Raw genomic sequence first — 24,778 nt, forward strand, 5'->3', positions numbered from 1 at the left:
CCAGCACGTCGGATTGGCTCCGATCCCAATACAACCGATTCGCGATTCCATCCGGCACGATCGCGTTATCCGGATTATCCGCGGTCGCGCCCCTTGAAATATCAGTCCGTGGGACGTGGAGAAGTTTCGGATTTCGAGGCTGACTTTTCGAGCCAGCTCGGCACGGATTCGAGCTCTCGGATTTTCCAAGTTAGAATCGGAAAAAGAACTTGTGATAGCAAGTAAAAATAAATGCACATAGTTTAAAGCATTTCAACTTAAAATCACAATAGAACATGAATGTTTCGAATTAGTACTTGCCATATACAACTGAAAATTGAATAGTAACAATTAGTTTCTTTTTTAACCCTTAATATACATGATTGGATCATTCGTCGTGTCCTGCACGTTTCTTTTCTTTGAAATACTAAAAGCATTTAGCTAAGCAAGTGGTCTCTATCTTTTCCTTTTTTTTAATACACAACTTTATAAATACTTTCTAAAAATGTTAAAGTGTAAAAATCACTTAATAATTTTTGTTTACTTGTAAAAGTGATCAAAATTAATCCGATAAACGACCCATCGCTTGTAGTGAAGGATTAGAATCATCAAAGCCTCTATAAAACTGGCCCCACATTTTCAAAATTTTGAAAAAATAAACAGAGTTCTGGTTGCCCTCCGAAGAATTCTAGAGTTCTCTATTTTAGAAAGAGTTCCGTCGATTAAAGCGGTGAAAACATCATTTGAAATTCTGGAGGGGCCAAGTTCACGATTCCGAAACTTTGAAGGGCTATAACTTCTTTACCGTTCATTTTAGCACTTTGATCCATATAGGACAATCGACAGAACTCTGAGGAATAATCAGAACTCTCAAAAAAATACCGGATTTCCGAAAAAATAAAAAAAAGTTTGTTTTAGGAGAAAAAAATTTTTTTTAGATTTCGGTCATTCTGTTATGAATTCTGACAGCCCCCCAAAGAGTTCTAACGATTATCCTTAATGACCAATGCGCTCAAAACCATACCTAAAAAGTTCTAGAGCTTTGAAGTTTCAACTCTTGAATTTTTCTAAGTTCACACAGGCCAAAAGTTTTTTCGGAAATCCGGCATTTTATTGAGAGTTCTGGTAGCCTCCGAAGAGCTCTAACGATTATCCTTAATATTGCAATAGCTGAGACCGCAAATAAAAGAGTTCTAGCGCTTTAAAGTACAAAAATCCAAAATCTGAAACTTCAAAGTTCTAGAACTTTTTAGATATTGGTTTCAGCGCATCGGTCATTAAGGATAATCGATAGAACTCTTCGGGGGGCAACAAGAACTCTGTTTATTTTTCATTCAAAATTTTGAAAATATGGGGCCAGTTTCATATAGGTATCATCAAGGCTCGATATTTCATTTTCTGATCAACTTGTATAGTTTAGACTTAATCTCATTTAAGCCCGTTTCTACCAATGATAGATTAACTTTATTCTCAGTTCAACTTACTTTTTTTCTAATTCTCAGAAATGGAAAAATATGGAGAGTTAATTAAATCGAGATTAAAATTAAATTATATTAGTAGAAACGGACCTTAGCCTGATGATAATGTAAAAATCGTTTCTCTATCTATGATTAAACTGATGATTTTATAGCAGTAATTTTAAAAGATGCTCACTACAAAACTATCAGTGATTAGCCGTAACTACAAAAATATAAATTTCCATTATCATCAAGTTAAGTTCAATAACAAGTTAATCAGAAAATGAAACACCGAGTGTTACTAAAGGTGGAGTTTCTACATCAAAATTTTAAAAATAAATCTAGAATTTGAGGTTCGACTTCCCGAACGGGATTCCGACGATTGCAACAGAAATCTTTTATCGCGCGTAACTTATATATAGAGTTCGAAGACTGCAGCAAATTATCGACAGGAACGCAACCACGATAAATCCAGATTTAGAAAATTCAGATTTACAGAGTCGCAGGCGGGGATGTAAAGGGCCGCAGGAGTGCGCCATAAATTTGAAAGAAAAAGGAGAACAATACGCGCAGAAGAGCGGAAAAAGAGCGGTGGGCGGCTTCGTCGAAACTTCGACAAAGTTAGTTTTTCACGATTAAGGCGTAATGCCTCTTATACCGGGCATGCTGTTCCTGTATCTCGCTTCCGGTATTCCTCTTTGAGAGACTATCGCACTCCCGGAGAGGATCTCGATAGCGCTCGCTCGGTTTGGCCGAATGAAATTTTAATTTTTGATAAGGCACCACCCGCGCCAGTTCTCTCGGCTTTTCCCTCTGCTTTCTTCCCCGCCGCGTGATCCGAGCAACCTGCGTCGGTTTCGAGATATTAAATATCGCCGGGAACGCGATGCAGCGACGCGGAGAAATTTCGCGAAACGGCCGCACGGACAGCCCTTGTGAATCTTTTAAGGCTGCTTCGGAGGTCGAGCTGCATACTTATGCTGAAAGAGACCAGTTTCCGTAAAACACGTTACGCTCGGTTACGTCGAAAACTCCGGATAATTTCAGTTCGAGCTCACCTGTTCTTTTCTAGACTACTTTAGCTACAACTGAAGCGTTTTGACTACGAAGAGCTACGCAATGTAAAAGTAATTTTTATCAAAAAGTTTAAATGTCTATTTTACATAGAAACAGGATATTTGTACTTTACTCGTATGTTAAATTTTTACATGCATCACGTTTGTAATTTTTTGAATATATTTTAAACGTTAAAAGATCTTAAGTCATGTTTGAAATTATCTTGGAGATTACTATCTAACATTACGTAGCGTTTTAAACCATCTTTAATCTAAAAATCATTAATCGTTTCTACATTAACCTCCATCTACGAATCCATCTTTTAATCAGTTCCAGACCATCGGATTGTGGTTGACAACTTGACAATATGTGGGGTTCCGCTTGTCACGAAACGTGAAAGATGGCAGAGGGTGGCTCGTAACAATAACGCAAAGGTGAGTAAATGAGAGAGGAAAAGGAGAGGGTGAGAGACGAGGAAAAACAACGAAGAACAGAAGTGGGTTCTAGGGTATGTAGTTGCACTCGTACATTCAACAAACGAAAACAAAACACACGATGCAGGGTGACGGAGCGACGAAGAGGAATGGAAGAATACACCACCAAGGAAGGCTTCCAAGGGAGGTAAACTGAGGGAGGTAAGGGTGACGGAGCAGTGCGTTACGCCATGTGTGAAATTACAATCACCCATCCCTAATGCCCTCGCTCTTCAAGTCAACTTCGTTTTCGTTCACGTCTCACAGACACATGAAGCAAGGGGGTGTTTCGGAATTTGTGCAAATATCGAAAGTATGCCTTAATAGTTAATTAGTCACACAAATTACAGTATTTAAAAAAATGTACTAAATTTTAATAAATATTTGTTGAATTACTAACTAAATATTTACTAAATATAAACATATATTTATTTGATACAAGAACCATTAATTAATATGATTTAAATACAATTTTTTAAAATAAATATTTACTTACTGTAAATAAATGTTTAATTAATATCATCTAAACAAATGTTTATTAATTTTCTTTTAAATTTAGTAAATTTAGTAAATCTATTTCAATATAATTACTGAAATAAAAAGAACAGTTTTGTTGAAATATCTAAAACTGGCTAGACACAATCTGAAAATAATTATGTCAGACGTTCAAGCAGGTTGCTAGAATATAAAAATTTTTTGCAGTTATCATATTTGAGTTTCCTACATAATTATTTTGATGGTACAACAAATTATTTTCAGACCGTTTTAGTTAAATTTTTAGTTAGATAGATGTTTTTCAGCAGAATTATTCTTTCCGTGCATAGTCGTGCATTTTCATACTCAAGTTACTTCAGCGCTCATTATCTATTTACATAATTATATGTAATTGTATGAGCTACACTACATAAATTATATTCTATATCCAGTTCGTAGTTCAAACCTCGTTTGTATATCTGATGCATCTACACAAGCAATGGCGAGAAACGTGTGTATCGCGAGGGTTTAGCGCACCAGCTTCTCTCTCTGAAGAGCCTTTGGTAAACTTTGACGTGTAAACCTGTCGTAGGTAACCCTCTAGCTGCGGCCGCTTATGCGGCAGCTCGGAAATATAATCGTTTAATGTCCGCGTAACACGCTCTTGAGACGATGGTTGCGCGGACCGACTAAGAAATTTACACAGCCACCGGCTTTCACGCCTGCTATTAATTCGTTGCTCAGGCGCACACGGATACGGCAGTTAATCTCGTCGGCTTTTCTCGACAGGGTTATGCCGTAGACTATAAAATTTCTCTCATGTATCTAAAAGTGATTGCATTTACTTTAATATTTGTGAAATACCGTTCGATGTATCTTACTTTTACTTCTTTCCATATACGGAAAAAAATTAATTGGGTGATTCAACAAAGTTATAGCTTGCTACGCGAGTACAACATTTATAAACGAATTTAACAAAGAAATTATGTCTCTGTAAGCAATTATATTAATATGCTAATTCAGCTATTTCTTTGCTATAATAAAAATTGCTAATGTAACAAGTTTTCTTCAGTTACAATTACAGTAGCAAAAGTAGCAAAAGTAAGCGTCATCTTATTGTTAGTTAGCATGTTTTGTTAAAAATTTTTGATTTATATATTGGATTGATTTTCATAAAAAAATTATCTTTGCTGCACTCAAAAAAGTGATCTTGCAGTTAGTGAAAATTATCTAATTACGAAAAATAGCTAAAATAGATAAATTTTTAACAAGTACTGCCATATTGGATATGTATTGCATCTAATCATATACATAGATGACAGAAATAAAATTTAGATTTGTGCTATAAATTCTATGCGTATAATATATAATTTTCTATCAGATACAAAAAACAGCTATAATTCTAGCTGGAGCAGCAAAATATTTTTTGCACGTGTATTAACAAATTTGCTATGCTATTACAACAAATATGATTATCTATAATCGCTAATTTTATTTAGCTGTAAAACTTTTTTAATTTAACATTTAAAAAGCTGGCTGTTCGTACATCACGGCTAAATTTGTTGAATCAGTGAAATTTTTAATTGTTTTGGCAAATCTTTTCTCTGTGTGTATATAAAAAAAATATTTACAATAATAAGCAAGTAATGGAGCAAAATATTTACAACTTCTTGCTATGAAAAAATTTTGCAGCGAATATAATATATTTGCGAAAGAAGATAGACTGTCTCCTTGATTGGCGCGGATTATGAATGCGACATGGACATTAGAACGGCAATTTTCCAAGCAATTTCATTTCGCAAGTGCGTAACGAAGTGCACATTTTCCTGACAAAAGGCGATGGAGGATCGGAGCGACAAGAACGGACTTCTGTGCGCATGATATTAATGTTGCACGATCCGATTTCTACCGGGTGGGCAATTGACATGCGTATGTTGTACCATTGCCAGAAATCGTCAGCGCACGGATGAAATTAATAAATATTATAGAGAGAGGCGAAAGGAATGTACTCCTGGGATGCGCGTGATTTAAAGAGGCAGCTCGCCTCCGAGAGCCTTTTTTAATAAATAAACCGGCTACGTAAAATTACTCGGGAGATTGTATCTTTTTTTATGGACCGCCGGGTAATCGTTTCTCCTGGCTCGGTCCACTCGTCACGCGGAATAATTAATAAGCTCGAAACGGACAGATGCGACCGGACGAAACGATGGAAACATCGACACGATGCGACGTGTATTTAAATGTCCAATCTGGCGAGATTCGTCTCAATAAATTTCCCAGCTCAATCGACCGGCTTTACTCTTTAAAATCCATCGAACATGCTGAACGGGACGATAAAATGCAATTTCTATTGACAAATGTATACAGGTTATCCTAGTATCGGAAAATGTTTTGACAAATTCTTTGACGTGTATTATATTTTATACACGATCGGTTTCGTATTTAACGAAAGGTCTATCTATTATATAAAAAAATTTGTAACAGTAAATCAACACACGTTAACTTTTAATTTTTTAATTATCGTAAGGATTAATATTTTATTTGTCGGTTAGCGATCGTATTACGATCACTAACGAGCTTTTGATTACCTGGCAGAATGCCTCGTCAATTCATCATGAGTTTTCGAATTTTTCGATTATTTTGCCATTCCCATTACCTCATTAAACGTTTAACGCACCGCATACTTTAATGCAATTATTTTTTCTTTTAATAGCTTTCCCATTAATTTATCAATATTCTATAATCGACAATTAAATAAAAGGTATACATGGTGCAGTTAAAGAAAATGAGATAAGAGATAGGTACAGCAATTTTAGGAGTTTCTGTTGATATTGATTTTTGCATGCTTGTAGTAACGCGTGACACGACTCAGCAATTTACTTTTGCAAAATCCTCCCCTCTGGCAAGTACACAATTACACACGCGGTTCTTGTCACGCTTTCTGAAGCCATTGTCTATTACGATCGCTAACGAGCCTTCACCTGGCAGAACGCCTCGTCAATCCACCGTGAGTTTTCGGATTTTCCAATCACTTTGCTATCCCTCGTTAAACGTTTTAATGCATCGTAAAGTTTGATGCAATTATTTCTTCTTTTGTAAGCTTTTCCATTTCAACGCTTCGAATTTTATTAAAATTGCTATAAAATATTACGACAAATAATTTAATTTATTATCCAAGAATTAACAATCTAAATTTTATATATTATCAAGAATTTTTATTATTTATTTTAATTTAACATTCGAAATTGATTAATAATTGATCAATAATTTATATCGTTTTGTTAATTACTTCTAAGGAATATCTTATAATTAGTAAGTAACAAGCGATTTTCTCGATAATTATTCATCGCTGTGCCGAGATATAAGTTTTCGTTAAGGCATATTCTACTCGGAAACTTTGCAAACAGGTCCGTTGAGTTTATTATTTACGAAAGCGCAGCGTGAAGAAAACCGAGAACGGATTTGCTATAATTATTAGGTGCGAAAAGTGAAAACGCGTGTACACATCACGAGCTAGACAGTAGTGAAGGGATGTTAAGGCAACTTTCTAGACGCTGATTAATCCACAACTCTGCGTAATTTATAGAATAGATTCGCGGCCGTTTCAAAGATTATGCAATGATTATGTAACTTTTTGCAACGTATTTCCTTTGAGCTAGCTCAGGCCTGTCCAATTTAAGCTCCGGAGCTAAAACGCAAAGCCATCGACGTAAAAAAATTCAATGTAAGATTTTAGGAACTATAAATTGTTGAACGTTACTTAGATGCTAGAAGTATCAATACTCTACAGTCCCCGAAATCTTTCACATTGAATTTTTCTGCGTCGATGGCTTTGCGTTTTGGCTCCGGAGCTTAAATTGGACAGACCTCAACTAGCTTTTCAAAGCTTAGCTCGGATTTCATTGCATTATTTTCTAAAGTGAGATTTAGAAATAAATTAATTAAAAATAATTTTAAAAATTGAAAAATAAATTAAGAATAAAATTATCTTAATTACAAGTTAATTTATACAAATGACGAATTTTTTAATTAATATAAATGTAAATAATATTTATACAATAAAAAAATAAAAAACTGATTTTATATCTTTTAATTATCTTTTTTTATCCTCTTTATCTTCTTTACTCTTAGAAATTTGTAAAAATAAAGTATAAATGCCAAAAGAGATGTCAGATAATAGTCTCACTCCATCAAAATCTTTCATCTCACATTATTACTGCAAAGTGCGGGCTGAAAGAATAACGTTTAGGGGTGCCCACGTGCACTTCGACGTTCCTGAAAGTTACCCGGTGGGGGACAAGGGGTTGCTGCTGCCGCCGGCCAATGGGGGGTGCGCGTGCCCGAGAGAGAGAAAAAGAGAGGGATTCGCAGAGGGGTTGCAGGAACACGGTAGCGTCGTCGTTTGGTAGCGCCGCGACGCCCTCGACGCGAACTAGACGCTGTCTGTATACGGCACCCCTAGACTCCATGGTATTTCTAACCTAACCACCCTTGCGCACCACCCCGTTCGTGCTTGCGTGACGTGTGTGTTCCGTGGCGCGCTGCGTTATATCGTTTCCCTTCTCATTCCTCGGCGCAGTACGCGCGTTATCCTTGTTCCGGAAGGTTCGTTGCAACCAGGTGCAAAGAGAAAATAGTGAGAGCTGAGAGGGTGTGAGAGAACACGAGAGAAAGAAAGACAGAGAGGGAAGAAGCCAGCTGGCTCCAGGCTGCTCGGCGGGAGTCCTCGAGGGTGGAAACAACTCAGACTTCGCTGTAAGTATTTTTGTCACTATACAACTAACTTCACGAATAATGCTCTTCGAAGAAGAACAGAATTGTTCAAGACTCAAGTAACAACATTGTCATCGATGGCATTAATGCATAACATCGATGACATCGATAACATGATTTCGAGAATACCCTCACGAAGAATGGAATTCAATCAATCTCTTCGATTTCCATGTTTGTATATATATATATATATATATATATAGACACAAACACACACACACATGTTGCTATAGGGTCAATCGGGATAAGTGTGATGGCGGAGTAATTGCGACGTTGCTTAGTTTTATGTATTAAAATTCAAAAAGGCTTTATATTTTATATTAGTCCATGTTCAATGATGCATCGTGAACATGGAATAATATAAAATATAGTCTTTTTGAATTTTAATACACAAAACTAAGCATCGTCGCAATTACCCCTCCGTCACAGTTATCCCGAATGACTCTATATATGATATAATATAATGCGATAAAATCTAATGGCATAATATATGTCGATCTTCTCTATCATTTCTTTATACGAGAAAACTTATTTTTAATGTTGATGTAAGAACCACATAAAATTATTTCTACAAATAAGATACATATGAATGTGGATTCAATAAATACATTTTATAAATAAAGAATAGACTCAATTAAAGACGATATATAAATCTCCTCTTCTTATTGATTCTTTAGAATATGACGTATCTTGATTTTTCTTATTATGTTGATTCGATGAATACAAAATGTAAGAGAAAATAATACGATAAGTAGTCAATAAGAGGAAATAGAATAGTAGTCAATAAAAGGAAATACAATTTCCTTATTCATGTACATCTTATAATACATCTAGCAAGAGCAGCCAGAGCTGTCTCTTGATAAATACAAATTTTACATTCTCCGTTCGTGCTTTTGAAGATGTTGGTGCGAGCTTAAATCTTTTTCTGGTTATAGAGCGATAAGTGTGCTCCGGTTATTGCGAGAGGTAATTCTCGCCTATTGTTCTCGCGCGCTGCTGATAAGCACGCTTTTTCTTTTTCTACGTGATGAGAATTCGCGCCCAACAACTTGCCAGCATTATGATCTGACCTATAAAGTTGCCTGGTTTTACTCTTCTCTGTCGCGTTTTCGAAACGATCGTATAAAAAGTTGTAACCGTCACCGTTATTAAAAAGCATGACGGATATAACATATACATATATGTTAGCCAACTGCTGAAGGCTAATGTTTCCAGTCATACGTAAAATATTTGTTACCGATCTATAAAGTCTTAGGTCTTCTAACTTTCATAAGCTATACAAAAGGATAACAAAAATAAAGTTGACATTTTATATTTTTTTTAACTCTTACTTTTTATTTTATTTAATCGACTCTCTGAAATATATCAAGGATTTTCTCTAAAGCTCTAAAATTGTTTACAAAAACTCACTCTATTACTTCAGTCTATTGATTACATCAAGATTCTGAAGGTAGAATACTAACTTCATCGAAGTGAGACTGTCACGATTAGTCGTTCGTAATGCAATTATCAATTAGTCCTTGACAATCAAGGCATTTGTCGTGTCTAACTACCGTACCTAGGTATGCAGAAGGATTATATAAGTGAGAAATCGAGCGACTTCGAGAAGAAAATGTAGAATTTTATATATTTTCGTTGCGGCAGGTCGATATGCAGCAAAGTTCCCGCAGTAGTCTTCGCGAGTATAGCGCAGACGGACTCGATTCTGGTGGAAATAAATCGCACGCGGGGCCTCGATTCGAAGATCGATCTCGTGTAATATATTTAAGGAAAGGATCGTGCGCGAGAGGCAGACAGAGCGGAAAAAAGACCCTAGTGCGTAGTTTTCTCCTTTTCTTAGATTCCACGCTTAAAGATCTGGGATTTCGCGTATCGTTCGTGAATCGAAGAATGAAATCGATACGCGCGAGACACGTGTCACGTTCCTCTTTCCTCGTCGATGAGCTTTTAATCCTCTGGACTCTCCTGATGGCACGTGCTATCCTAATATTTAAACTTGCCTAACTTAGGAAAGAGAGAATAATGTAAGCCTTCTATAAATCAAGATTTACTGTCCAGTAAGCTTTTATAAGGGAAAGCTCTTAGTTCGAGGGGAAAAAAGCTCATTTCCTTTAAATCATTATTCTCCTCTTTCTAATAAAATTTTAGTGTGATGGAATATTAATTTTAATGCAATAGTTTTTAAACAAACTTTATCATGCGGTTAAATAAACGATCATCCATCGCGTTCTCAACCGCGCGATTTATATCCCTCGAATCCCCTAGCTTCAAGCCCTCTCAGTCGCTCCATTCATACCTCTAAAATTCGTGTTCGCAAAGAGGGGCAGTCGCGAAACCGCAGAGAAAGCTCAGATAAATAGATCATTTGCGAAAAGGCGGGGCGCGAAACCGAGAATAAGCGACGACAGAAAAAAAAGAGACAAAAAGCGATCCCGCCTTTCTTGCCGGTTTTTATACAGCGCCTTCCATCCTTTTTGTTTTCATATTTCCGAAGCGTAGAACGCGTGTCTCCCGCAGATACACATCCGTGCATTATTATTTTCTCTCCGCATCCACCGTTCCATCGCTGTGGATGGCAGCCTTCGCGAATATTTTTTCTTCGCTGTCGTCGTTTCTTCGTTCTTCGCTATCGCATCTACGTTGCTTCTTCCTTTGTCTCCTTGGAAACCTTGCGGTAGTTATGCGACGTTCGGTCCTGGTACTCGGCAAGCGCAAAGGATACGGATGGCGAAGGAGGGTGCGCAGGGTTGGGGGGACTCCGACGGGTGCGAGAGGATACGGTCCAGGAACGTGACTTGGATGCAATATTTAAAAGCGGCGCAACGTCAATACTCTCTCCTCTCAACCGGCGCTCTTTCTCGTCGTCTACGCTCCATCGCTGAACTTCCCTTCGAGGCCGAAAGGAGAGAACCACCAGTTACCCTAATACGGCACTGAATCGGCCCCGTGGTCTGACCTTAACCCGGGATCATCCCCTTGGCTCGATGAGGAGGGTTTTCCCGTACGTCCCGTCGCGCCGCCCGTTTCCTGAATTTCGTTTCTGTGCTTTGACGTATGGAAAATTCGGTGACGTTGAGTTCTGAGATCGGTATGAATGAGGGAGACTTCCGAGTGTGTGCTTAAGGCCACCGTGAATCGTGAATGTGTTCTCTTTGACTATCGTGGGTCAAAAGGCTGCTTAAACATAGTCTCTACACAGTTGCATCGCGTGTCCTCAAATGTCGCTTTGAAAGCCGTCTTTTGCAACTTTACCCTTCAGGCAAAGACGTCATTATCGAATATAAATGTGACCATAAAAAATTACTTTAAAAAGTTCTGTGCGACATGTACGTTAATAATCAAAAAAATTAACCTTATTAAAATTTTCTTGCTCGATATTGTGATAGAATATTATTAACGAATTTATTAATACGCAAAGTGAACATTTAGGCTGCGAATTACGTGAAATTTAAGACATAATATTGCAGCCATCGATGACATTATAAGCGCACGAATATTTTATCATTTCCTGACGTGCCTCTATAATTTATTGCTAATGCCTTCCTGCAATGTCGGAAAATCATCCTCACTCCCTTCTGTAAGAAGCGAGTGGCGAAAACGAATGAGAAACCAGCAAAGAGAGAAAGATGTACGAGCGGTGATATAACGGTGAGAAAATGCAGGAAGTTATGACAATTATGAGGGGAGGCGGGAAAGGAAGAGACGTCTAGTTGTGCAACGGCTCGTGAAATGAAATCGGAACGGAGGACGATCGTTTATAAGTTCGACAGATGGAATTCTCTCTCGTTTTTACCCGCTATCACTCTTGCAGCATTCTTCTCGCAGCAACAAACGTCTCTCTATAATCTAATTAGAATATCTGACAGGAAGATAAAAATGAATATAAATCTCTCTCGACAAGTTTGGTCATTGATGACATATTCCTTCGTCACTCCATCATCGATTAATTTAATTTATGCATTAATCTGATTAGTCGAAAACAAATATACATATTCTATCAATTTCAAAACATGCGTGATTGTCTTTTTAATGAATATACTTTTCACAGTTTCTACTTTGAGAAATAGAGGTGGAAATTGATGGATATTAACTTGGAAGAACCCCAGGGCAATTCTTTCCGCTCGCTAGATCTCTCTTTGCACTTCGAACCCGGAAGCCTTTGACGCTGGAAGGAAGGACACGCCGAGACGTGTTCTTCCTTCCTTGTCTAGTAAATTCGCGGAGCAATCCAAAGTGGCGTATGCAGGTCACGAAGAGAAGATCCACGTTCGTGTAGCCAAGGTTGACACGACCTAATTAAGAGAAAACTATAAAGTTCCTCACGTCGCCGCGTCACCGACTCTTGCAATACTCTTTTTATTAATTGAATTCTAGTCTCATAAAATGGTTTTTAATCTAAGGGATCTTTTAAATTTTTATAAAATGCTTTTAGTAAATATATTATAAAATGTTTAGTAGTAAATTCTTATTACTGAACGGGTAAATCTGTCTTTGCGAGGACAGATGTAGGAGTAATTAATTTGTCGTGAGCTTTATTATCGCAATAAATCGCCACGGGTCCCGACGTGGATTAGGAAAGCCTTTTATAGCTGATTAGCGCCGATTAAAGTAAATATTTAACTCGCTTTGTGTTAATCGCTAAGTAGGGTTGTAGAAAGGGGGTGCAGTAACGCAACCCCCCGTTGAGTCGCGACGGGAGCTGGATTTATGGCGGCCGTAGCGAAATTCGCTTTCTCGGAATTTCGTAAAATTTACAAGCTTATTCCTTTAGCAAAGACAACGGGCCGGACAAAAAACAAGCATGAGAAGACAGAAGTGTTAAAATGCCAACGTTTTCTTTTCACCCCTTCTCCAACGACTCGTCATCGTCGGTTGACTTCGAGGGCAATACCTTATATGAAATTTCATCCGGAAAGAAACTCTTTATCTTTGATAAGAATTATATTATACATTCTGCGAGTCGCTGTCATTTCGTGTAAAAGATTTGAAATATCATATAGAGTGTCCCACGGGAAGATGTTGAAACTAATCAGCTGTCATTTTCAAAAGTATTCAGTTATTAAAAAAACAAAAATTACGCTGAAAAGAGGAAAGTCTGCAATTTTTAATGAGTATAAATAAAGTTTAACAAAATGTTTATGTATCAATTAATTTTATTGATGAAAAATACTAAAAAAAAAATGCTAAAATCAAGTAAACGCTAAGATTAATATTTAAGACCGCAGATAAGATCGAAAAACAGTTTCAGATTTAGTAGTAACTATTTAAAAAGTTATTAGCAATATTAAAAACGATATGTCAGAAAAAGTTTTTACGAGTTTTTGTAACAAAAATTGTGTTTTGTACAAATTTAGATAGTGCGCACTCCGAAAAAATTACTCCTTGGAATTATGAGCATATTTTTTATCAATAAAATTAATTGAGACACAAACATTTTGTTAAATTTTATTTATACTACATTAAAAATTGCAGAGTTTCCTCTTTTCAACGCAATTTTTGTTTTTTCAATAATTGAATACCTTCGAAAATGACAGCTGATTAGTTTCAACACCTTCCCGTGGGACACCCTGTATGAGATGAGACTTGCTCGAATTTTGACTAATGTAAAGCGCAAATAAAAGGATGCTTCTATACATTATCTGATTTACATACATAAAAAAAGTAATAATATATACAAATAAGTAAAAAAACATCATATATAATAATTTTTTATAAGATATTTTAACAACTATTTGCACAAAGTTAGAGTTTCCTTACCAACCCGTGTATCACCTAAGATATTCAAGCTTACGGTGGTGTCTTAAAGTAAAGTTACCAAAGCTGGGAACATCTTGTACAACGATTTGCATGAGTAGACAATACAGGCAACGACATAAAAAAAAAAGATATTACCAGACAGCTGTTCTACCATTCAAGCGGTAACATGCGCCATGGTCCGTCGCAGTTTCCGTCCTCCTCTGTGTCCTCCTTTTCTGCTCGGTTTCGCACCCACGCCCTTGCCCTTGACTTTCTCCTCTCTACCGCCCCACCGAGACACTGCCACCTTATCCCCCGAGCTTAATTCGCAAAGGAAACGGTCGATGAAGGGCGTGCCTGCTGCGCGTGAAAATGCGTCTAAAAGATGACGAGAGAGGAGGACAGAAGCTGGTTGCTCGCAGCATGCGAGACGATTTTAAATGTTACACGTTGTGATTTTTTAATCAAATCTTTATACACGTTTCGACGCAGATATAACATCCGGCAAAGATGTTCTTTCATATTCTTAATATACAGGCTATGCGGTGTAAATTTCTTTCTTCGATCCTCTGGTCTTTCGCATTCCGCATTTCTGCCCTTCTATCTCATGTTCCTCACAACCTCGCGTCTTCGGATATTGGCGCAATGTCTGTCCATTTTTCGCTCCCGACTCCGCCTTGAACCTTATAAGATCTTGACAGAGAAACGGAAATGCCAAAAATTTCTCATCAAATGATAATATGCTTGTATATTTTATATAACAATAAATATGTTATACTTTTTTTGAATATATCGTCGTTCACCGTTTTACAATCATTAATTTATTAAAAATATTTTTTCTAAAAACGTACGCGGCATTCAGAATCTTTTTAAAATTTTTTCCGAATATTTTTCACTTACATGAAGCACCATGCATCAAAAGTTGTCTGATTGCGAACTTTCCCCAACGCTATAAATGCACAGTAATTTAATCTTGTTCAGAACGACGAGAAGTTTCGTATCACGTTTCCTAGATTTCCTTTCCCGGATGAAAAGACCATTTTTCTTTGAAAATATTTAATATGCAAAGTTTTTCCACGATTTTACATCGATTTTATTCTCAATGCAATTAAAGCCTGATAATTATTCATTAAAATGCAAAACCTATTAGCGAAATATGCTTTATGCTCTCCTAATAAATAAATTATATTTCTCTTAACTATTAATATTCAATGTAGCGAAATATGCTTTATGCTCTCCTCTAATATATAAATTATATCTCTCTTAACTGTTAATATTTGACGTAACTCTTGCAATTAATTATTCTACACGGAAAGAACGATTTTATTGAAGTATTTAAAAATTTAGTTAGATCTGAAAATAATTTTGTTGGCCCATCAAAATAATTACTTATAGGAATCTCAAACACAATAATACGGTAAAAAGTTTTGGCATTCTAACAATCAATTTGAGCGTCCTTCATAATCATTTTGATGGTTTAACAAAATTATTTCAGATTTGTATCTAGCTAAGTATTTAGATACTTCAGCGCAAAACTGTTCTTTCCGTGTAAAACACATTTCTCGTCCACACACTTATTTCAGTAACATCTATCATTTTCAAGGTAGATAAACATCTGTTCATTTGTACAAGTCTAATGCTGTTTCGCAATTGCATGGAAAATTGTCGAGAAATCGATTGATAATCTCGAACAATAAGCGTAAATGTATATTCCGAGTAGATATTAACGATTATTGAGCATACAGCCACTTGCTTTGAACACAGGGTCCTTCGATAACGAGGCCATAAGGATGCCAAAGGACTGGCTGGAGCCATAGATTCGCGATTAATTCCGCCTGCAACATGCGCGCACTTGGTTAGTTACTCCATCTTTGGAGAACCTAATTTACGAAGCGAACTGCAGGTCGCGGCGAAACTTGGTGCTGGTAAGAGGCGACGCTTGCTGATATCGACTTCAGTAAATTGATGACCCTACGGCAGTATCTAAGTAGACTAACATTGAAGGACTAAATTACACAAATAGCTGCGGGAATTATAAAAAAAAGTTAATGCTACAGGATTTAAAATATTAGACTTTAGTAAAAAGTTGTTCCATATTACGTAAATCAAATGTAATTAAACTGTGATGATATAAAGTAAATTCTTATTAAATACTGAAAGTATGTTTTAATAATAATTAGTTCAAATTTAGCTGAGATTGTTAGTTCTATAAATTCCCCAATTATCTTGAAGCTAAACTCCTCGTTTGGCTGTCATCCTCCTGATCTCCCTCCTACAGTTAAACTTTCCCAGAGCTCATGATGCTTCGCAAAAGTCCGCTCGCGATGTTGTGTCGCACAAGTGCAGTAACAAAGCGAGTCTCCCGAGAACTTTCGACGTGGAAATTCAATTTTCCATCGCGAGGTTCGCGCGACGTCTCGCGACCTTTCTTTTTCCTATGCTCTCTATCTTTCTATTTCTTTCTCGTGTTCGCCAGCTATTCGTTCCTTTTTTCGTGGATCTTATCTCGCCCGGGAGACGTGAAACGCCGAGACAGGTGTTTTCTACCTCTTTTTCCTCTTGCGTGCGAAGAGAGTGCGAAGAACGAACAGAAGAGCGTATCTTCTTCTCTGTGAATACTTCGCACTCGGAGATCACGCCAATTCTAGAAAAAATGGTCGTCGCGGCCAATTCTTATGCGAAGATCCGTACGAAAAGATAGGACACGAAGGGATGACTTTTGCTGCAATTTTCTTCATTGCGTTCAGCATTGCTCATGAATCGAAAAAGTCGAAAAAGAAGTTACATCTTACGGATAAAATTTAATTTACTTTAAACTATGACAAAAATATATTAGATTTAGTTTCAAATATTTATTGATTGCATAAAATGTTTTATTTAAAAAATCTTTTTATTGTGAATTGTACGAGATATTGCAATTCATTTAATGAATCAGTACTATTTTATATTTTTGTCCGGACCAAAACGAGACACGTAAATCATTCTTTTGGTGCAGCAGAAGGTAAACGAATCTTTCATTTACTGCAATCAATTTTCGTGCGATGACATCGATACATGCACGATATTTCTACGTCTCCCATTCGTACAGCTTTCACCCTCCTATTGCGGTTTGTATTCGCACCGTTCAAGGACGATACTTAAAGACCGTACTCTTATACCGCAACGTTAGTATCTCTGCGAGGTCGAATAGCTAGTAGAAAGGATCGCAATTGTAAGTGCAAATATAGGTACACGACTTACACGTGATAAGAAAAGATATCGTTTCCCGAATATAAGTGTGTAGTGCACATAGGGTGTTCTAACTCGCGCTCCATTTTCTCTACGAAATCTTTAACTTTTTAAAGCCGATTTTTTTCTAACGAAGGCTTCACAATCGAAATCTTCCGTCAATTTTAGTTACACTTTTAACAACGAATATTCGCATACAAATTAAATTAAAATAATGAGTACGATTTTGTTTTACCTAATTATATTCTAAAAATCATTTATTATTATAGCTGAGAGAAAATCTCATTTCTCCATGAACTATTCTTCTTGAACAATTCCTCTTGGAAAAATGTAATACAAATTGCTCAAAAAATCCAAGAACGACAAGGCATCCTATATATTTATACGAATGTATACGATATGTACATGTACACACTGTAAGGCCGGTTACAGAAGGATAACATCATTTATGTTCCCTGGAGACCGTGAAGATACCGGGAGAGACGCATCTCTCCCATTTCTTAGTCTATCTTCCTTCCTATTCGCTCACCAAAGCCGAATCGTGCGCGTATACATTTCTCTTCTTCCTCTGCCTTCGCGAGGATCGATCGTTTCATTTATTAGTCAGGTACGAGAAGCTGAGAGAGAGAGAAAGAATGGAATTCGCTGGAGCCCGAGTAAATCTGTTTTTTAAAAAAGAAAAAACGTCTCGTCGATACGAGTAAATCGTACGATTCGATTAACCGATTTTAAAACTACATTGTTAACGTGAGATATTTAATTTAGGTATAATTTCGATAATTGATTTCGAAAAAGTAAAAAATATATATTGCAAAATTTTTATGATTAACTATTGCATTTGACTGAAGTAATTAATTATCATTTAAATATCTATTAATCTTTTGTGGTCAATAGCGCCTCCAATAAATTAATTTAGAATGTAGGAATGTTTCCATAAAAGAACGCTTATTGATACTTTGAATATAATTTCGAGCGATATCCGATAACATTCACGAGGAAGTACTTTCCGCAAATCATAATACGATTAAATCTAGCAATAATAAGTTATCTGCTGTTCATTATCGAAATAACAATTCGTTTTACACCGCTCGTGCTGTTTTTCCTTTCGTCGTAGTGTCCGAGTAATCCGGTCTCGCGCACAACTTCTATCGATGTGTACTCGAACACATTTTTACTGGACGTTGGAAGACAGGTGGACGATGCTTTATCGGCCAGGAAACACCAGCAAGTCATGTATTGTGACCGCCCGAGATTAGAGCCATTGTTTTCGCGCTTGCTCGACCTGAATAACGTTTCTCCCATTCGACGACGAGAAATGAGAACGTGGGGACGAGAACGCACAGGAATAGGAAAACTCGTTTCGACGTCGCCCTGGTTCGTTTGCCGTACGTAACGGACGTGCACGAGCTTTATTAATTTCCGGAAATTGAGGGCCGTATCTGCTGTTGAACGTCGGATCGATACTGTCGATGTTGCAGAATCGAATCGATTTCTCCCCCCTCCCTCTCTCTACCTCTCAATATAGTGATAACTGTCATTTGCCCAAAGTTCAATAACGTCGCGATCAGGAAGGCTGAATAAACAATAATGCAACCGTGCGAATATTCCGCTAGAAACATCGCGTTTTACTTTTTTAAATAATTACTGAATCTTTTGCGTTGTGATGCTCTGAATGGAATCTCAAAACTATGTCAGCGGTCGATAGCGTCTTCTTTATCATAATTCATGTCCCGACATCGTATTGTGCAACTTTTCCCGCCGCTGTGTTAAATTTATTCGGCAAATAGCGAAAAAGTTCAAGCAGAAGAAGAAGAGAGATGAATTCGCGTAGCGACGAGATATTCGATCGATGTAGGTTGCGGATGTTTGCTCATCGCTACGAGAACGAATGTGTTTTTCGAGAAGAGTCCAAAGTTTTCGGTGATAAAATGGAATAATAAAAGCCGGAGTACACGAAACGAAATTCTCTGACTGCAAACCTGTTTGCGCTCCAGATTCAGCGACGAAGTTCGTTAACCGGCGTTTTATACCGCGAGGCTTTGTGTACTTCGAAGAACAATTTCTAATTTTCTGTTACAATAGCGTAAACTCCATTGACGTGGAGAAAAAGGATCTGCGAGGGTGTGCGTTTTCGAGGGATTTTCGAGGGAAAAGACCTCCATCCATTCATTAAAAACTAATGTTTCATTAATTGAAATTTTATGAAGATTTTTTATTGAATTCGAGCAGCTTCGAGCTTTTTTCTCATATGGACCAGTCAAATTCTTTCTGAACTCCATATTGGTTCTTCGTTAAAACTAACTATTGTCAACTACGCGTCAAACGATTTTAATTTCCGTTAATTAAATATTGTTTACGGAAACAATGTCTTGCATCAGGTGTGATTATTTTAATGACGCTCGAATAAAATCGCCACGTGTTCAGCTCGGAGAGATGCAGCACAAAGCTGTGCTGCATCTCTCATCGCGTTATAATAATCCCTTTGCAGCATTTGGTACCAACCAACAATGCAAACGAAAATTCAAACTGTGAAGCAGCGAGTCGCTTTTACAATATAATAATAATAATAATAATAATTAGCACTAGCGTTGTAATTATAATTTCCATTAATATTATACATGTTTATTTTAATTAATATCGTAATCATAAATATCTCAATATGGAATTATCAGAATGTTGATATGTTTTGATATGCAAAAAAAAAAGTAAACGGATACAACGAAAAGAGAGAGACTGCGTCCGTGTTTGCTCGTTTTTCCCAGCGGAAAATGTCCGGTCAGGACCCCGAACCCGAATGGTACTATCTGCTTCGCCTCGTCCCAAAAGCTTTTGATACCCGCGCGGGGATCGCAAAACCCTTTTTACTCCTATTTTTTTACTCGCTACCGTATTAATCCCACCTGCCGAGTTTTTCGCGTAAATGACGCTGCACACGGGAATGTAAGTTTATATCTGAAAATTGATATTTACGCGCATTGCGACGTCGATTCTCGATATTCCGAGGATGCGTCACAGTTCGAGGAACATGGAACTTCTGCTTTTTTTTGTTACTGTATTCGTTTCCGGTTTCACTCGCGGGAATTTGTCGACCAGCAGGGACACCTCGTAAATTGTACGGTATATGTAGATAATATTTTACAGGAATAATGGTAATTTATCTAGCCGCATAATTCTCAAAATACTCGTTGAGCGCGAGCGCACGGATAAAGCGGTTTAAACTGCGCACGATTGTATTGCGATTTTATGAGATATTATATTTGATAGTATAATCTATAATACAAATGTTTAGAGATGCGTGGATATTATCGAAATATTTGAATAGCGATTCAGGGCACACGTTACTTCGCGCATCACTATTTCAATGACAGTTTCGTTCGTTTCGTTTCATTGGAATGTATCGCATTTAATCATGCACAAAAATAGCCATGCGATTCAAGCTGCATTAATGATTATGACACAAGAATTAATGCACTGAATTATCCAAAAAGACATGAAAATAGCTTTGACATTTAATTTATTATTCACATCGTAAAACAACTGTATTCGCGAAACAAAGCTGGACATTCTGCTGTATTTTGGAAAGTATATTAAAATATTCTAATCTTTTCTCTATATGAGGATAAAAAATAGAATTGAGATTAACAAAAAGTGCACACAGACTTACTCTGATCAGAACGGCTTCGAGCTGTAGATTGACATTTTCTCTTTCAACGCTTATTCAATTGTCTGATATAATTTCTTTCCTACAGCTTTTATCCCTATAATTACCCTTGAAATTGCATCACTTTCCCGTTTCTGTACGAAAAAAGGAAAAGAATAAAATTCGCATCTCGAACTCTCAATTCTCCGTTTAATGCCACCTTCCTCAGTTATTATCTCTCTCTAGAGCGTAATCGAGAGATGATAACGAAGATTATAATCATGGGTTTTCTATAATAAGCTATTACCTAAACTTTAAGTCGTAAGAAATTGACTAATTATAAGCGATTATCCTTCTCACATTCGACTGTGATTGGTCAATTTCTTACAGCTTAAGACTATAAAGCTTAATGACTTATTGTAGAAGCCCATAACGAATAAAGCGTGCGAATATGTGCATTTTACACATGTATCATGAATACTGAAAAAATGTTTAATAAATAACTATAAAATGTTGAGTGAAATAATTTTAATCTAGTGTTTAGTATTAATATAATAAAAAATAATTTTACTTTTTTAAATATTTAACAAGTATTACCAATCATTAATATTGCCAACTGTTTGGTAATTACTAAATATTTATAGAAAAGTAAAATTATTTTTGGTTATATTAAACGAACATTTGGTTGAAATTATTTCACTCAACATTGAGTATTACCTACCAAAATCTTTTTTCAGTAAAAAAAGAAAGTGTTCGTAGACATACATGGAGGAAAATAAGAAAGAACAATGCGCATAAAAATTCCATATAGGGAAAAGAAAGATGCATGAGAAAGAGAAAAGGAATGCTCGCACAAGAATGGTGTTAGCCTCTAATTGCATGCCAGACAGCGACTGCATCTTCCATCCCTACCCCATCTCCTTTGCATTCTCTCTCCTCCTTTCCTCCTCTCTTCCCTTATCATTTCATTCCTCTCCATTTTCTACCGGTATTTCCGAGCTACCCATCCGCTCGCGACCCACGGCACGCCAGCCCGGAAACGTGGCGTAAGAAACGTTATTGCGCCACTCTCCGCGGAGTTTCCTGGTACAAGACTGTCCTCCTTCTCATTCTCTTGTTCTCATCTCGGCCTCTCTCAGCCGACAACGTATGTCCGGAAGAGACATCAGACGGAGTGTATTACGCGTCGGGTTTGTAACGCATACCCTTTTCGCATCCTTTCAAGTAAATCCTGCTTGAACGCTATCACAGGCAAATCTCTAGTTGGCTCTTTTTTCTGCCATGAACACGTATTTACGAATAATAGCTGAAACTGGTAGTCGCTGACGGAAAAATTGAACTTTTGATGAGCGAACAGAAAAGAAATGGAGAATTTAGCTAAAGAAACATGACTCATCGTTTTGCCTGACATAATAATAGATACACGATAATCAATCGACATTCAATTATTCAAATCCGCTGTTAGAAAAAAATCATTTTCAATGTTAATATTGTACATTATTAACACAAAGAAGCTACGCTTGTTTGTGGGTTATCTCCGTGTGTTGATACATCAAATACCAACATTACGGTTCACTTCATCAGGATGAGAGAAGCAATCTGATATCATTTAAGTATCAGGTTGCTTTTCTGAGGAAGTGAACCACAAAGTTCACGAAACGTTGATATTTGATGATATCAAGACACAGATATAATCCACAAACCGCAGCACCTTTGAAAAAAATATCCGTGGAAGCAAATTAAAATATTAACATTATTAAAACAATTTTGAATTCTTGGAGAAATATGGGATCTTGGAGAAGAAAGAATGTAAGTTTTATTTTAATATTTCTTAACATAAATCGCGATATAAATAATGTCTGAGAAAGTCAAAATTACACAGAGTAGCAAAGTATCCTTGTAACTTTTCGACACGCGAGAGCCAGTAGCTCGTCGTTTCGATCCTAGCGGAGGCCGGGAGGCTCAGAGTCCTGTACCTGTTGATCCCCCGTCGGAGAGACCCCCTCCCTTCCTCGTTCACACCCCCGTGTCGGGCCCGGTGCGCGAGACGGGGGAGGGTAAATAACTGCCGGCGGAACGGCCCGGAATTATGCTGGCCGCTCTCAAAGAGCGATAAAATAAATCATGCTTCGCAAAGACACGCGCGTTGCGGCCGTATCCACCTCTCTCTCATCCACTCGCGCGAGATCCCGGCGGCTTCGCGGTGGATAAGCGTGGCGAAGACGGTATCCCTCGGGAAATCAGAGAAAGATGCACTGCAACTCGCGAAGATGTCCTCCCTCTGCCGCCCCCTTCGTCTTCCACCCTTTTACTCAACCCTCTATGGCGCGCACATTCGCGCATCCTCCCAACTTTCCCTTGTCTTTCGATGGTCGAACACAGGAGTGGATCGGTTCGACGGAGAACATCGAGGGAAAGTGAATGGAGGAAGAGAATGAGGAAGAATAAGAGTCTCTGCTGAGAAAGCGAATGCATCGCGTCGTAATGCATTGGCGACGCCACGTTGAATTGAGTTTCTCGCATAATTTGCTAGAGAGTTTGCCGTTAAACTTGGTTATTGGATCGTGCGATTGTGATCGGAATGCAGTACTGACTATGGTGAAAAAAAGACGTCTTATCTTATCTTCTAGATCCGGAGTTCGTTCTTTTCTTCAGTTGAATTCTTTACGTTTATTTTACGAGTTCGTTAAATAATTAGCGATTATCGGATATTCGATTCTGATGGAAAATGATACACATTGCTATAAATATAATTGCAATAATGCAGTCGCTTGAAATAGAACATCTGTTCAAATATTTCACTTACTATATTGATTATTAATATTTCTGCAGTATATATTAATTTAGACAATGAAATTATATCCAACGAATTCATGAATTACGAATTAAATCAAGGGAGCGATCCGAATTCTTATTGAGCAAATCCCTACATAAAAGCTAGCTGCCTTAAGGCTATATTCCATTCTAAGGGTGGCATTCGGTTCAAAAGATTTTTTCTGACGAGCCTTTGAAGTGAGTTTCACGTAATTAAAGGCGGAAATAAATCAAGAGAATATTCTTGAATCAACAGAATATTCTCAAAAGAAATTATTCTATTTTTCTCAGCGCGCTTTATAATTCGGAAATAAGCGTGACGCAATTACGAGTCGGGTGAATTAAATATAAACGCATAATATGTTAATTCACTCACCGGCCGATGTAACGCTTCAAGCTGCCCGTTGCGTCTTCCGTTGTATCCTTTATTGCTGCGATGCTTATCTGATGCCATGTTTCGATGACGGCTGCATCGCTCCGGATAGAAATCCATCGCAGCAAGAATCTTTAAAAAAAAATTATTTTATTTTTTCTCGGCGCCTTTTAAAATTCGAGAATTATTTCACAAAAAATATTTTGTATTTGTTTAGAAACGGTCCACTCAAGTCTTTATTAAAATTTTGTGTTAAATCTTAAACGCATTCAAATGTGAATTTAATATAATCTGATTATGCTATTAAAATTTTTTTGTGTTAAATTGTTCAACATTTATAGTATCAAACTCACATACTTTATGAGAAAGTGAACAAATAACATAAAAATAATGTATTTTAAAACGTAAATTCTAAGATAAATGAATAAAATTATATATATTAATTTAATAGATATAATATTATAAATGTTAATTTTTCTGAAAAAATATGCTTCCACAGTTTGCTTACAAATTGTGTCAATGCTACATTTTTTACTCCCATTAACCTGGACCCCCCACCATCGAAAATCAAATTCGCGATAGGTCAAAAATTTAGTGCTCTTTTGTTGCTAATTAGTTGCTCTAGAGCGAATTTTGTTGCTCCAACCGTTTAGCAGCAATAAAAAAAAATGGGGGATCCAGGTTAATATAAAGCTGGACCCCCCCATAATGAAAAAATGGATATAGAGCTGCGATATCAAAAAAACAAATGCACCAGATTTTGTTGCTTTTTTGT

At 37.0% G+C, this 24,778-nt stretch overlaps 1 protein-coding gene across 1 annotated transcript in view; it reads left to right on the forward strand.

Moving 5' to 3' along the window:
- The first annotated feature begins 7,950 nt into the window (after positions 1–7,950).
- Positions 7,951–24,778, forward strand: part of LOC108728604 (protein Fe65 homolog) — a 193,068-nt gene continuing 176,240 nt past the window's right edge. Inside the window, exon 1 of the mRNA XM_018457248.1 lies at positions 7,951–8,194. The gene's annotated coding sequence lies outside the window, so the exon portion shown is untranslated. The remainder of the gene's footprint in view (positions 8,195–24,778) is intronic.

Source organism: Mycetomoellerius zeteki, unplaced genomic scaffold (assembly GCF_001594055.1).
Source record: "Mycetomoellerius zeteki isolate Tzet28-1 unplaced genomic scaffold, Tzet1.0 scaffold62, whole genome shotgun sequence".
NCBI classification, from domain to species: domain Eukaryota; kingdom Metazoa; phylum Arthropoda; class Insecta; order Hymenoptera; family Formicidae; genus Mycetomoellerius; species Mycetomoellerius zeteki.